The 13372-nt window shown below is 47.4% G+C and overlaps 1 long non-coding RNA gene across 1 annotated transcript; it reads right to left on the reverse strand.

Moving 5' to 3' along the window:
• Window positions 1-4600: 4600 nt before the first annotated feature.
• Window positions 4601-7612, reverse strand: LOC309576550. Its single transcript, XR_014226693.1, has 5 exons — window positions 7534-7612; window positions 7240-7400; window positions 6604-6783; window positions 5487-5549; window positions 4601-4981 (listed from the first exon to the last, which is right to left on the reverse strand). It is a non-coding gene; the product is annotated as an uncharacterized lncRNA (long non-coding RNA).
• Between the last annotated feature and the right edge of the window lie 5760 nt (window positions 7613-13372).

Raw genomic sequence — 13372 nt, forward strand, 5'->3', positions numbered from 1 at the left:
TATTTAATCGGACAGTAAATTTAACTGAGATGAGTGATGCTGTAGCCATCTTGTTTCCTGCCGTGGCTCTTTGGGACATTGCTAGCCCTGGAGGGAAGATGCTGAACAGGGCTTCCAGCAGCTGCTGACTCTGCACAGCCCTGCACAGTGACCATCACTAGCACTGACTTCAATGTACTGCAGTAACAGGAGCTGGTTGTGAAGAAATGCGCAAGCCCTGAGCAAAGCCATGCACGAGGAGTGCTGAAAGCAGTCAGTGATCAAAACAGAACAAAAAGGAAGGAAATGTGACTGATTACCACAAATACTAAGAAATTTTTTCTAGCTGTTAAAAGAACCACCAGGTTAATACAGAAAGGCACAGAGTTTGTTTCTGACCCATTTCCATGTCATAAGATATTATAATTCTATGCTGTTAAGTTGTGCTGAAGCTAGATGTGGTTAATGGTGGGGTGAGGCAGCTGGGTGCTCTCTGCAGGAGGAGGAGGAGGCCGGTGCAGCAGGGGCAGCTTGGGGCCCACCACCAGGCTTGGCCTTATCTCAGCCGTCACTGTGAACTCTTCAACCCCTATGCTGAAGGCCTGAACATGTTCAACAGCTTCACATTTGCTCTGTCACAGACTTTCTCTTTCAAAAATTCTGCTAAGGGCCACAGCCAAGCTGGAAGAACAGGCGCTCTCCACTCCCAGGAGGTTCCAGGCTGGGAGCAGGTGCCCTCTGTCCCCTGGGAGCTCTGGGCCGGCTGTGCCGGGCAGTGCTGGCACAGGTGGGGTTGGTGCTGCTGCAGGTGGGAGCAGCTGCTGGACTCTGCAGACACTGACTGTGTTTGCCCAAGGATTAAGCAAGGTAAGCCTCTAGGCTTGTCCATCCCCCATTCAGGGGACCCAGTCTCTTTACCTTTCTCTGTCCATAGGGTATTTAAAGGCCCTGGCCCCCCAAGAGGACACCTCGGGCTGGCGGAATGTGCTGTGGTCGCAAGGCCCTGAGCCATGCTCCCCGTGCTGAGCCCCATGCAATGCTGCTTTGGCAGGCATGGCTGCTGGTGTCTGGGGTCTGCTCAGCTTTTCTTTGAGGTATTTAAACTTAGCAAAGTGGCTTTCTTTAGATCCATATGCATAGAGCAGGTGGTCACCTGTGACAATATGTTTATTCACAGATCCTAGCTGCTTTCAGGGACCAGCCTTCTCTAAACATAATTAGGGCTATTTAAGTAGTTGCTCACAATTACTTCTTGGTTCACACAAAACACTATGAATTCCCTCACTGAGCAAAAACTCCAGGCAGCATGAATGTGAAAAGCAACAAGGATCTTGCTGTTGAGTGCTTCAAATATTTCTACAGTCCCATTGTAAATGGAGGTTTACTTCTAAAGAGCTGCCCACCACGTCTACTCTGCCATTATGTCAGTTTTCAGACCAGCAGCTTTACCCAGCACTTTGACAGCTGTTCCCACCTGTCAGCCTCCCTTGCTCTGGCTCATAGTAATTAGGCTGGAGGTATATGCAGAAAAGCCTGATTTGGGGCTGGATGTGAACAGAAGCTCTTCAGCTTTTGTCCCTTTGCCTGCCCTAAAAAATTTAATTTCTGGGATTCCAACAAGGCCATCACACTGAATGTGTCTGTGTGAGTGTTGGTGAGCAGAGCTTGGCCCCACACCCGGCCCCAGCAGGAGCTGAACTATCGGGTCATCTGGAACATGAGTCTCATTTTCAGCACTGCACAATTTTCTCCACAGTGATGTTATCTTTGCCATCGGCTACTGGCACGCAGCAGCTCACATATGCCATTAGCAGGTGGCAGAAGACATAAATGGAATTTTCTCTCAGAACATTTCTTCCATTCTTCCTCCCAGACTGATGAAGTGCAAGTTCAAGCTAAAGGCCTGTAGTGACTACAGCCTATTCCCAAACAGGGCCATGGAGAGTTAAAAGCAGGCTCCGGGAGAAACTCTCATCTTTCAGTCTCTCTGCCAGGGTTAGCTCCTCAGCACACTGCCCTTAGAACATGGGGAGTGCATTTCTGTGTGGCTGCACTCTTGATACCCTCCTGGCAGCTCCTCAGCTCCTTTGGGATCAGCTGGCAACAGGCAGGGAGGCAGAGACATGGGCGCAGTCTCAGTGGGAAGCTGAGGCATCTGTCCATGGTCTCAGCAAGCTGCTGGCAGCTTGGCAGAGCTCTGGGCACTGGTGTAGACCAAGATGAACACAGACATTTAAGAATCAGGCAAACAAATTGCCAGAAGAGGCATGAATTCAGGAACACGACATGCACATTGTGCGGCCTCCAAAAGGAGGAGGCAGAAGCCTGAGGAGCTCTGCATCATCCCATGTTTATGCTGCTGTGAGCTCGAGTTGACCTGCCTTCCAGCAGAGCCCCAGTCAGAGGAGCCTGGGAGCTGCTGTTTGGAACCATGTGCCTGAGTGCACTCCTGACTCACCATTCACTTTTGGAGTTGGATGTCTTATATAGGAAAATAAACGGCTTTTTGAAAAATCTTATTCAGGGTTCTTCTTTTATTTTTGATATGAGCTTTTTTTTCTGTCTCCCTCAACTGCAGCAAATCCTGCTCAAAGTTGCTCCTGAACTTGATGGAAAAGAAACACATTAAAGACCATGGCTCAGGACCCCCTTGGTCTCCAGACCTGACACGAGCATTTATTTTTCATCTGTTTTGTTTTGTCCCCAAGGGACAATTTCATTCCAGGTTCATGAGCTTATACTGAAAAACAATAGAACATTTCCAAAGTCACAAAATTCTGTGGAATCACAAGTCTAATGCTTTGGATCCAAAGTTAAAACTTCGGGGATTTTTCCCCACAAAGATACTTAGATACTTGACCAAATGAAAAGTGCTTCAGCGCTACAACTGCCACATTGATGCTCTTGTCTGACCTGTCTCAGGGACCTTGTTTGTTTTGTCAGATAATGCAGATGGGGAAGGGAATTGTCACTTGCTTTTGTTCACGGAAGTCTTTAAGTTCCAAGGTATTGAAAATAATTTTCTTCCATACAAATGTAGTTTCTATTGCACAATATGCTCTCTCCTCATATGTGGAAATCCCATTCCCTGGTTTCAAAAAGTCTTTGGGCTTTTGAATGCTGCTGCTTTCCCACAATGGGGAGTGGTCTCTGCCCCCACTTTGCTGGGGGGATCAGAGCAGGGGGGCAGTGAAGAGAAGGCTGAACTATTGAAGCCAGACTGCTGTGTGCACCTGGGCACAGCCGCCACTGGAAAGGTGCACGGTAGAGGCACTTTTGTGCCAACCATAGAAATAATTTCCTTAGAAAAGTATTTTGCCTAAAGCCCACTAGAGATTGCAGCCCCAGATAACTCTCTTGCTTTGGTCCAGGGTCAGAGCTGAAACTCTGCAGAGGGGGCATGGCCAGCTCCCGGTGTGAGCACTGGTGGCCACACAGGCATGGGATCTCCTGCACCAGACAACCCAGGGCAGAAGGAAAGAAAAGACAGTAAGGAAAACGGGGGCTGTAATAATTTTGCTGTACTTGGGGGAAAAAAAGAATTTGTCATCTGGCTAAGAAAGCAAATTCCACTGGATCCTAAATTTCCTACCTATCGCCATGGAACAGCTTCTGTCGAGTGCTGTCAATACCTCAGAGCTCTCCCATGTTCCTTTAAAGTTCAAAGTCAAAAGGCTACTTTGAGGTGGCTGCATCTATTTGCCCTTTTCTTCCCCTGAAGCAAACAACCAGTAAAATTCCCTGGCGTATTGCTCTCCTTTCTGAAGTTTCTTTCCTCCATTTCCCTCTTCCATAAAATCAGACTGCTATTCACACATGGGTGAATCTAGAAAATCATTTAGAGTGGGAAGCACATGAACCACTTCAGTGAACATCAGGTAATTGTATTTTAGAGGCCTTTTGAAAGGTCAACTATTTCTGGCTAATTTTTCCAGCTACTTTCTTTGTGAACTGAAGCCCACTGGCACCAAGTGAAGAACAAGGTGGTTTTGTAAAAGTCTCCAACTCTCTGGCCCTGTGAACTGCCCACCCTAGATCACTGTGTGATTCCTTTCATGTTTTATTTCCAAGACACCCATCTCCACATGTCACCTGCTTATGCCAGGTTTGTATCACTCACCTGTGTCCTGGGAACAGCTGAGGTTTTCAGACACACTGCTCATTAGATTCTACACTTTACTAAAAAAAGGCTGACTTTTCAGCTGCATCAGGATATGAAAAGCAACCTGAAAATCATGAGACACACAAATAGACACACAGACAGACAGACCACTGGAGTGCTGGAACCTGCCCATCCATGGTTGGTCCCGATGCATTTCTCCTATGCCAAGAATTCCAGGTGGGCTCACACTGCAGCTTTTCCTTCTCAGCATCACAAATTTGGGTATTACTTCTAACAAACCAATAAACCTTGTGATAATAAATAAGAAACTAAAATATTAATTTAAATGAACTGACAAGTGTTACAGCCACAAGATGGTCACATAATCCCAACTTCCATTCAAAACCAGACAAAGAACACCAAACAACATTAAAGAAACTTTATGTTCTTTAGTAATGCAATTTCAACTACAGAAGTAAATAAATTTGATTTATACTAAGAATGGAAGCACAGAGGGACTTCTCTAGATAAAATTTTTATTTTAGGAGAAATTTAAATTTCCTAAACTGGTCTTGTTTTCTGAAAAACAACCCAGAATGGAGAAGAGAACAATGATACTTAGGCTGTACATTCATTAAAGCAAAGGCTTTTTAAAACAGCAAACCTGGCAATCAAGGCCCTGATTTGTCCTCTTGGGAATGCAAGACCAGTCAATAACAGCGTGGCCAGCTCCCAATCCCAGATTCCTAACTGCTGCTCCAGACACTGCCCAGGTTCTGCCAAATTTGCCTGCGCAGGGCTTTGTTCCTGAGGCTGCATTCCTGGGTTCCGACAACAGCCACCACACAGCTCCATGGTCAGACATATGTTCAGGGAGGCATGTGAAGAGGCAGGACTAGCCTTTAGAAATTTAAAATAGAAATTTTAATTAAGGAAAACATAGATGACATATCTATTTGAGAAAGTGATGGCCGTGCAATGCAAGTGCATCAGTGCCAGTCTCCAGAGCTGCACCCAGCAGTGCCCCCAGTGCCAGCACCACCCGCTGAGAGCTCAGCACCCCTCCCTGCTGCACGCTGGGCCCCAGCTGGGCACAAGCCCCTGCAGACTCCATCCCTGTGGGGGCTCTGGGGGACACGGGATTGTCCCGCTCCTCCAGCAAGGTGGCACGGAAGCCTTGCACTGGTCCGCCGTGCTGCCTCGGAGGTCCATGGCCCATAGGGAGGAAAGCCTGGCCCCACACAGCCCCACTCCCTGCTTCAAGCTTGCTGCTCCCAGCACTTTGCAGACCACAGAGGAATAGAAACAATAATGACACTTTCTGATCTGTTGCACCTTTCTGCGTGGTTAAAGACCCACTGTCTGACATGCTGCACTTGCCTCCCTTTCTGCCTGCTTTGATTACCTGATGCAAGTCAAGATCCACTCACTGCATTTATCTTGTGTTCTGTATTAAATACTTCACAACCTGCAAACAGATCTATTTTGAGTAAATATAAAATTCTATATTTAGAAAAAAAATACAGACCTAAACTATTCTAGTATTCTCAGACTACAAACCATTACAAACCATTTTTGTCCCCATTAATTGCAGTCTAAGACTATAAAACATAGGTTATGACAACATTTGCAGAACATGTACATAGCATTTCTAAATGACAGTGTCCTTTAAAGTCAGCTACATGTCATAACTTCTAGCTACTGTGTGTAGTTGTAAACTGTAGGAAATCACACAATTTGAAAAATGCTGCGAGTAAGGCACTGTCTAGATCAGCACTGTCCAAGGAGCATAGTCTTGAGACACCAAATCTCAGGCCACATCCTTCCCTTCCAAAAAATACATTGATTTGGTACCTTCCTTGGCAGTTTGGGGTCAAAATGTAGACCAAGCTGGGAGAGGTCTGTGAGCATCTCTGCCAGGCTGCAGGGAGATGAGCCAGGGTGGTTCCATCAGGGCAGGGGGCTGCATTCAGTAGGGATGGACCCTTCCTGCTCCCTCTTATGGGAATGTGATGGGAACTGGCACCATCTGGGACACACGTGTTTGCAGTATAGGTATGGGTATCTTTAATGAATTACATGTTGATTTCTCTGTCTGGGGCAGATGCCAGGAGTCCTCTCTAATATCAGCAACATTTAACTCATGATTTCAGCTGCTTCTCATGGAAAGGCACAAAAGAACAGGCTCCAGTGTGAGAGCAGCAGCAGACCCCCCAGAATGATGGCTGACCAGAGAACCTGGCTCAGAATAGAGAGAGCATCAATTAGGATTACAGAGAAGTAACAGGCTTAGTATAATATGACAGCTGTGCCAGAGAATTCCTAATCTTCTACCTGCAATCCCTACTGTCAGATCTCTACGTTATATTTTGGGTATCAACCAAATCATATTGGCTGCAGAATTCCCCCCACCATTTCTAGAAGTCACTGGAGAAGGGAAGAATTGCCTATACTTAGCCCACCAAGTCCCCATGTTAATCTTTGCTCCCTCTTTGCTTTAGTACTCTGCTGTCCATTTTCACCTGGTGTATCCCACAATGGGTCTAGATGCTGAAGAATGCAGCCCAGGCCATGCTTTCCCCAGAAGGATTAATGGCTGGGCCTGTGGTTTGTTTTCCATTTACTTCTTTCTTGCTTTCCCCGTGTGTGGGTTTCCTTATAATACAGGGTATAAAAAACACTCCAGCCAGAAGACGGCAGACCTGCAATGGAAAGGAAATGATAAATCCAATGGCAGAATGTAGAAAAGAAGGAAAGGGGCAACATTTGTAGTGCAGTTTTGCCTGAACCTTCAGTCACATCTGTGCTGGTTTGAGGTGATGAAGGTACATTTGAAAAAGAAAGCAACAGGTTTGTAGACAGCAGACCCAAACCACAGCAGTTACCAGATTCATACCTAGCAGCCCTCACTGCATGCCTCTGTCCTCTCTCCGCCAGGCTTGCTGCCGTGTGCAGAGACAGTTGGGACCATGGAGCCATCTCCCCTCCCAGGGAGCACAGGGGGTCTGTGGGGTTCCCCACCTTCCCCAGCACTGCTCTGGGACACTCCTCCAACAACACCTTGTGGGCAGGTTGGCACTGAGGATCTTGGGAGCTGCTGCCCTTGGGAGCTGCTGGCCATGCTGAGAATCCCACAAAGAATGGTGTTTTCACACTACCTTCTCCCATTATCTCCTGTCTTCCCAGCTGCTGCTGGACACTCGCCGCAGAAAGGAAAGCCGGCAGAGCACGTGGAGGGAGATCACCAGGAGACTTGGGCCTGGACAACTGCGATCAGCCGCCTCCAAGCTCTTTCCTTGCAGAACATGCTGGGAACAAACTGCGTAGTATCACATAACACAAACCAAAGTGATGTTCCCCACTGAGGAGGGATCCACTAACCATCAGTGATGCTTTGCTCAAAGCAGGAAAAGTATGAAGAAGAGCACAGGTGAGGAGAAGGGAAGAAATACCTTTGGAAAAAAGCTTCCAAGCCAGTAGGAATGTGAAATGCCCAAACTCAGCCCAAGTCAGTGCACAAGGAAACAGAACTCTGCAAATACAAGGAGAAAAGACTCAGCCACACCTCTGAGCAGTGGCAGAGCTGCCCTATCCCTGCCAGGAACAGCTAGCAGTGCAGGCAGGTGACTTGTGTCCTCATCCCCCTCAACAGAGAGAATAAGGGGGAAAAAAAAGAGACCAAAGAAAGTCATGGAACTTTGCTGACAGTGAGGAGCTGCACTGGAGCAGGCTTAGGGCTACAGCACAGGGAATTTCTCTTGCCTTGCAAAAGTATTTGCAGGTCCCATTTTAAAGGGAGTGTTTTAAACTCCCATTGGACTTACAGGTTCTCAGGGCTCAGAGTGTGACAGCAACAAGTGGACAAAGTTCCTTGTTTATGGTGATTGAATTTGACCCTTTCCAAAACTCCCCTGGGCAAGGTCCACAGGGCACTTTGGGGGATGTGGGTCCTCCCTGCCTGGCTGTTCCCATAGAGAGATTTAGATCGACCTCTGCCATCTCTCTGCACATTCCTGCAGGGGGTTACTTCAGACTCTCCTTCCCTGGAGTCCCTGAGGGGGCACACAAAGTGGGCAGGAGCACCAGGCACCGAGATGCTGTGTCCTCCTTGGCCACCCAGCCTTGGGCTCCCATCAGTGCGCAGGTGCCTTGGTGTGACTCAGCTGATTCCTGCAGGGAACAGGTAGAGCAGCCCCAGTGCCAACTGGTACCAGACAAAACAAGGCAGTTTGGGGAGATAGGGACATGCAGGACCAAAAGGGATAGTACATGGAGGGTGGGGAGGGAAATTGTTTAGAGCTGGAACTATTTTTGTAGAATCTGACTGTTAAACACAGAACCATGGTGATTTTAAAATTCTGCTTATTGAATCAAGTCACTCTCCTGCCAATTGGATTCCTTCAGCAGGCTGGACAATCTGACACCTCCACTTAAAAAAGAATCTGCCAACATGAGCAGCTTGGTGTTACAGGATATAGAACCATCCCTGAGCTGTACTCCCTGGGCAAGCCAAGCTCTGTGGCTGGGAATGGAGCTCTTTTATGGGAAACTTCTGCACAGTATGGGAAGAGCCTTTATGCCCTCCAGCATCCCAAAACCTGAAGCCTCCGGCCTCTGGTCCATACCCACCATACTGTGGGGATGGCAGGGTGCCCCGAGGAGCTGCGCTCCTCCTCTAACACCCCCAAGTGAGCATTCCTGCTTTTCCCTTAGTACGGACAGCTGTGTATCAGCATCCCCTCAGGACACTGTGTCCTCCACAGAAGGGCCCAGGACAAAGAGCACCTTTTGAAGTCTCTTGTTACTCTGTACCTGTATTTCTCATCTCTGACAAGCCTACCCATGAAATTCCAAAAAGATAGTTATCTCTTAAAAAATAGCTCAGGCTGACCGCTACTCTGATCCAAACCTTCCATGATACCTTTCTGTAAGCAAAGAACTACTTAAGTGGTACCCTTGAGGATAATGTTTCACATGTGCCTCATTTTGACACTAATGAAGACTACTTTTTGTACCAGCTCTGCTCTTACATGATTACTGCATTTTTTCTGTCAGTAGCACTTTCAATTCTATTTACTAGTTATTGCAGTTACTGCTTGGAATGCACTTCACTTTGGAAACAGCAAAGGCCCATGGACATTTTACATGAAAGAAACATTGATGTGACTCTGTTAAAGAAAGCAAAAGGCATTTTGTGGATTTTTGGATTTGCCCAAGTCCTGTATACTTATATTTCTTGATACTACTGCAGAGTACAGGAGATATTAACAGCTGTGCCTTGGCACCAGCACTGGCCCTGGCAGTCTGTGCCAAGGTCATGGCCAGTAGCCCCAGACTGCCCATCAGCACCTCACTGACCCTGCACTGAACCGCACGCTCACCGCCACACAACATTAATTCTGACTTATCCATGAAAATGAACAATTTTCCAATGGCAGAATGGACTCAAACTGGTGATCTTGGCAGACTTCAACCAGGTGAAAGTTGGCGCTGTTACAGTCTTGTGAGCACAAAGGAATGCATCAGCCGTTCTTCTGACGTGTAACAGGGCCACAATGTGGCTCTGACCCCATGGCTCTGCCAGAAAAGCCCTACACTGACATGTATTGAAGCAGTCTAGGCTGAGCTTGTCGTAAGTCTCAGATCTCTGCATGTTACTCATTCCAACACAGACTCTAGGGCTAACCACAGTAGAGAGAAAAATAGCTGAGGACACAAACACCAGAATAATTTTAAGCATTCACTACTAAAATATTGTATATATTAAAAATGCTGTCAGCATTTACACTAAAATCAAAAGCATCCCTGATTTTAGGCTTTGTTTTATATTTCATGCTGATTTCAACAATAAATATGCAATCACAAGAACTTAGTTAGAAAGTTCAGCAATTTTTAAGACTCCTCAAAGAGAGTTTAAAATGACTCCCCAAAGCAAGGGGCCTTTCCCAGCAGCCAGAGTGTGCAGAGGGGCTGTGTGGAGCATGGACTGGCAGCGTCACCACAGAGCCTGCCTGTAACATCCTCCTGTTATGGGAGGATGAATCCATGAATAAGCCAAGGTCGAGGTTTGCCGTGCTGGCTGTTCCCACCCACTGAGGGCCCAGCCCAGCATGGTTCAGCCACAGCTCCTGTGGCTCTGGCAGAACCTCCCCATCAGCCCTGTACAGGGCAAGACTCACCCAGAGGCTTCATGTGCCAACATCCAGTGGGACTGGAGACTGTCTGGTTGCAGGGATGGCTGCTCTGCTGCCGAGGCACTTCCCAAACCCCCTGTACTGAGGCTACAATCCCACCCCCCATACACTGTGGACGGGGGAGATGTCTGAGCTCAGCAGGTCTTGAAGCACTTCATCATCAGTTTTGCTTGTTTATTAGTGCTCCCCAGCCCCAGAAAGCAGCAGCACTTCACTTCCAGGCGAGCCACCAAGAGCAGGCACCACCCTGGGTGGGACACAGGCATGTGGAATGTGGGCACTGCTGCAGAGGGGACATGGGCACATGGGAAACAGGCACTGCCATGGGTGGGACACAGGCACTGCTTCAGCCGGGACGTGGGCACATGGGATGTGGGCACCACTGCAGGTGAGATATGGGCACGTGCCCATTGCTTCTTCAGTAATTGTACAGACCTTCAGGACCAGAAGTTCTCATCCAGAATCCCCACCCTTTCCTGCAGTAGTTTAATCTTTTCTTTATTTATCAGAGCAATATCCTTCATAAATCAAAAGCCCAGGTCCTTCCTCCCCTGCTGCAGAGTTCATGTGATACCAACAACACCCAGAAACAGTGACTCCTCTGCATCACTCACCCCACACCATGGCCATGCTCCCGGGGCTGGTGAAGCAGGCTCCAAGGGCTGGAGAGTGAATCTTTGGGAAGTGTTGTCAGTTAGAAGGGTGAGTGTATCTGTTTTATATGTTTGCTGACTCCCTGAAAAGAGAAGAAATGAAACTCATCGAACTATTCAAAGTGAGGACTAAAATAAAATGACTCCAACAAGGAATACTTGCATTTAAAAAAAAATGGTATGAGTATTACCAGCTAAAGAGGCTACTGTCTCTTCTAGAACACGCTGCTGCTGACAAGACCTTAACATGTTGGCTGGTATCACCACTAACACCTGAGACAGCAAACAAGAGCTAATCCTTACACTGCTCTTGTGCTAATGACTGCAGGAGATAACTGATGTCCCTGGCAAGTGTCCCATTTAATTCAATTAACTCCAGCCAGGCCCTGGTGATTGCACTGGTAGTGTCAGTCAGAACGCCAGAAGCCAGTTCTGGAGTCAGACGGTAAAACCAAGTCAGTCTCCACCATCCCTCTGTGGCCCAGCCCCAGCAGCCAATCCCATGGGTAGCAACCGACCTGGAATCCACAGCAGCTTCTACAAAAGGGTGTGGAAAACCATAATTCTTTCCCAAAAATGCTCATCTTTTTTTCTGAGAAAATGCAGGCAACTTATTTCATTGTATACTTTGCTTACTTATTCTGAAATGCTGGGTTATGTGTTGGGTTAAGTTGCAGTTTCATAGTGCTCCCGCCCCCATCTGCAGGTCCAAGCCAGTGGGAAGATCATGTTTCTCCTATCACAAGGGAGATATCAGCCAGCTGATCTGGGGGCACACAGAGCTGTTGGCCCCTCCAGGGCTTGCAGAGATTGAGGTGTCTGAGGTATGAACTGAAATATTCTGATAAACATGAAAAATAAACTCACCATGAAAAATTAAGCTGCAGGAGCAATTGGTATATCCCCTCAGTTGATACAATTTCCAGGTCTGTTTGATAGTAAAAAAAATACTTTCCAAATATTTTCATTTCCTTTTGAACATTCTTCAGCTGTGAGCTTCAACAGGCAGCGATGTACCCGCCAACTCCCATTATTCAGTTAGGAAGTTTTGAAATAGAAAGAGATATGCAGAGAAGTTGAGAAGTTCCCTTGGTGGCACTTATGAAGTATCAGTCTGGGATAGTAGGTAAAATCCTGAGAAGTCCATACACTGCCAACATAAATAGAAAGTGTATTTAAAGATGGGAGATTATCCATTCCTTGACAGGGCTGTCATACCTACTCTGTTGTCAGTTCTTAGCAACAGTTTTATTTCAAGGTCAGTCCAGCACAAATAATGCCCAGAAAAGCTCTTCCACTGAAAGACGAAGCCTTCAGACCTTCAAAAGGAGCCATAAGGACTCTTATGTGACCATCAGCTTGGACATGTCTCAGAACCAGCATGAGCCAGTGGAGATTTCTGAAGCTTCACTGAGTTTTTTTGTGGAAAACTCGTTACGGCGTTTCAGTCATCCTGCAGCCTTTGTGCATCCTCCGGAATGGCTGAGAGCACAACAGGGAAGCCCAAACAGTTAACATGTCACTGTGTTGCACCCACAAATCCACTGGAGAACAACAATTCTCGGAAAATAAAGCTCAGCTCCTCTATGTCAGTAACTGGCTTCCAAGTCAGAAAGCCTGTACTGTGAGTCCACTCATTAATATTAAACACATGTTTAAATAAATTTCTACATCCTATGGACATTCTTCCCATCCCATGGCTCGAATGGATAAAAGTGCTGAGCTCCTGGTACGGATGTTGGCACTCATCTCCCATTTGTTCCCACCTATGTGTTTGGTATTTTCCAGAAAGAACCAACCTCCCAGCTGTGCTCCAAACCCAACTGTGCCCAGGTGTTTCCAGACAGCCCAGGATACTCTATCAGGCACCACTTTTACACCAGTTTAAGATCCACGAGGGATAACATGGGGAGATCAGAGCTGTGCAGAAATACCTGCAAGCAGAAGAATGCCACAAGTACAGTCATATTTGGAATTCCCACCCTTGACAGTGGTGAGGAATCCTGGGCAGGCTGACCTCGGTGCTGCTGCAGCCACGCTGCAACCCAGAGCAGGGGTGCACAGAGCACAGCACACATGTCCAGGAGAGCACCTGGCTGCACTCAGACCATGCCAGCAGCAGTGGGACAGAGCTGACTATCCTTCCTAGAGTGTCCCAGAGAGCCACAGGTGGCCACTGCTTGAAGAACACTCCAGTCCTTCCTTGCTGCTCACGGGTACAGGGCCAGAGTGGTGCATGTCTTTGGCATCCTGCAATTAGCAGCCTCCCCCCTTCAGATCTGTGAGTGAGTGAGCCCCAGCAGGACTGTGTTAAGCCTCATCTTTTGCCAGGTGGGGTGTCAGCCAAGGGAAAATTGTGCCTGATGAAGGCTGATGCCTGTGTGAGCCACGTGTGTGTGGCAGCAGTGGAACAGCAATAAAAAAATTGCATAAAAACCCCAGGG

Source organism: Coloeus monedula (genome assembly GCF_965178545.1).
Source record: "Coloeus monedula genome assembly, chromosome: 10".
Classification (NCBI taxonomy): domain Eukaryota; kingdom Metazoa; phylum Chordata; class Aves; order Passeriformes; family Corvidae; genus Coloeus; species Coloeus monedula.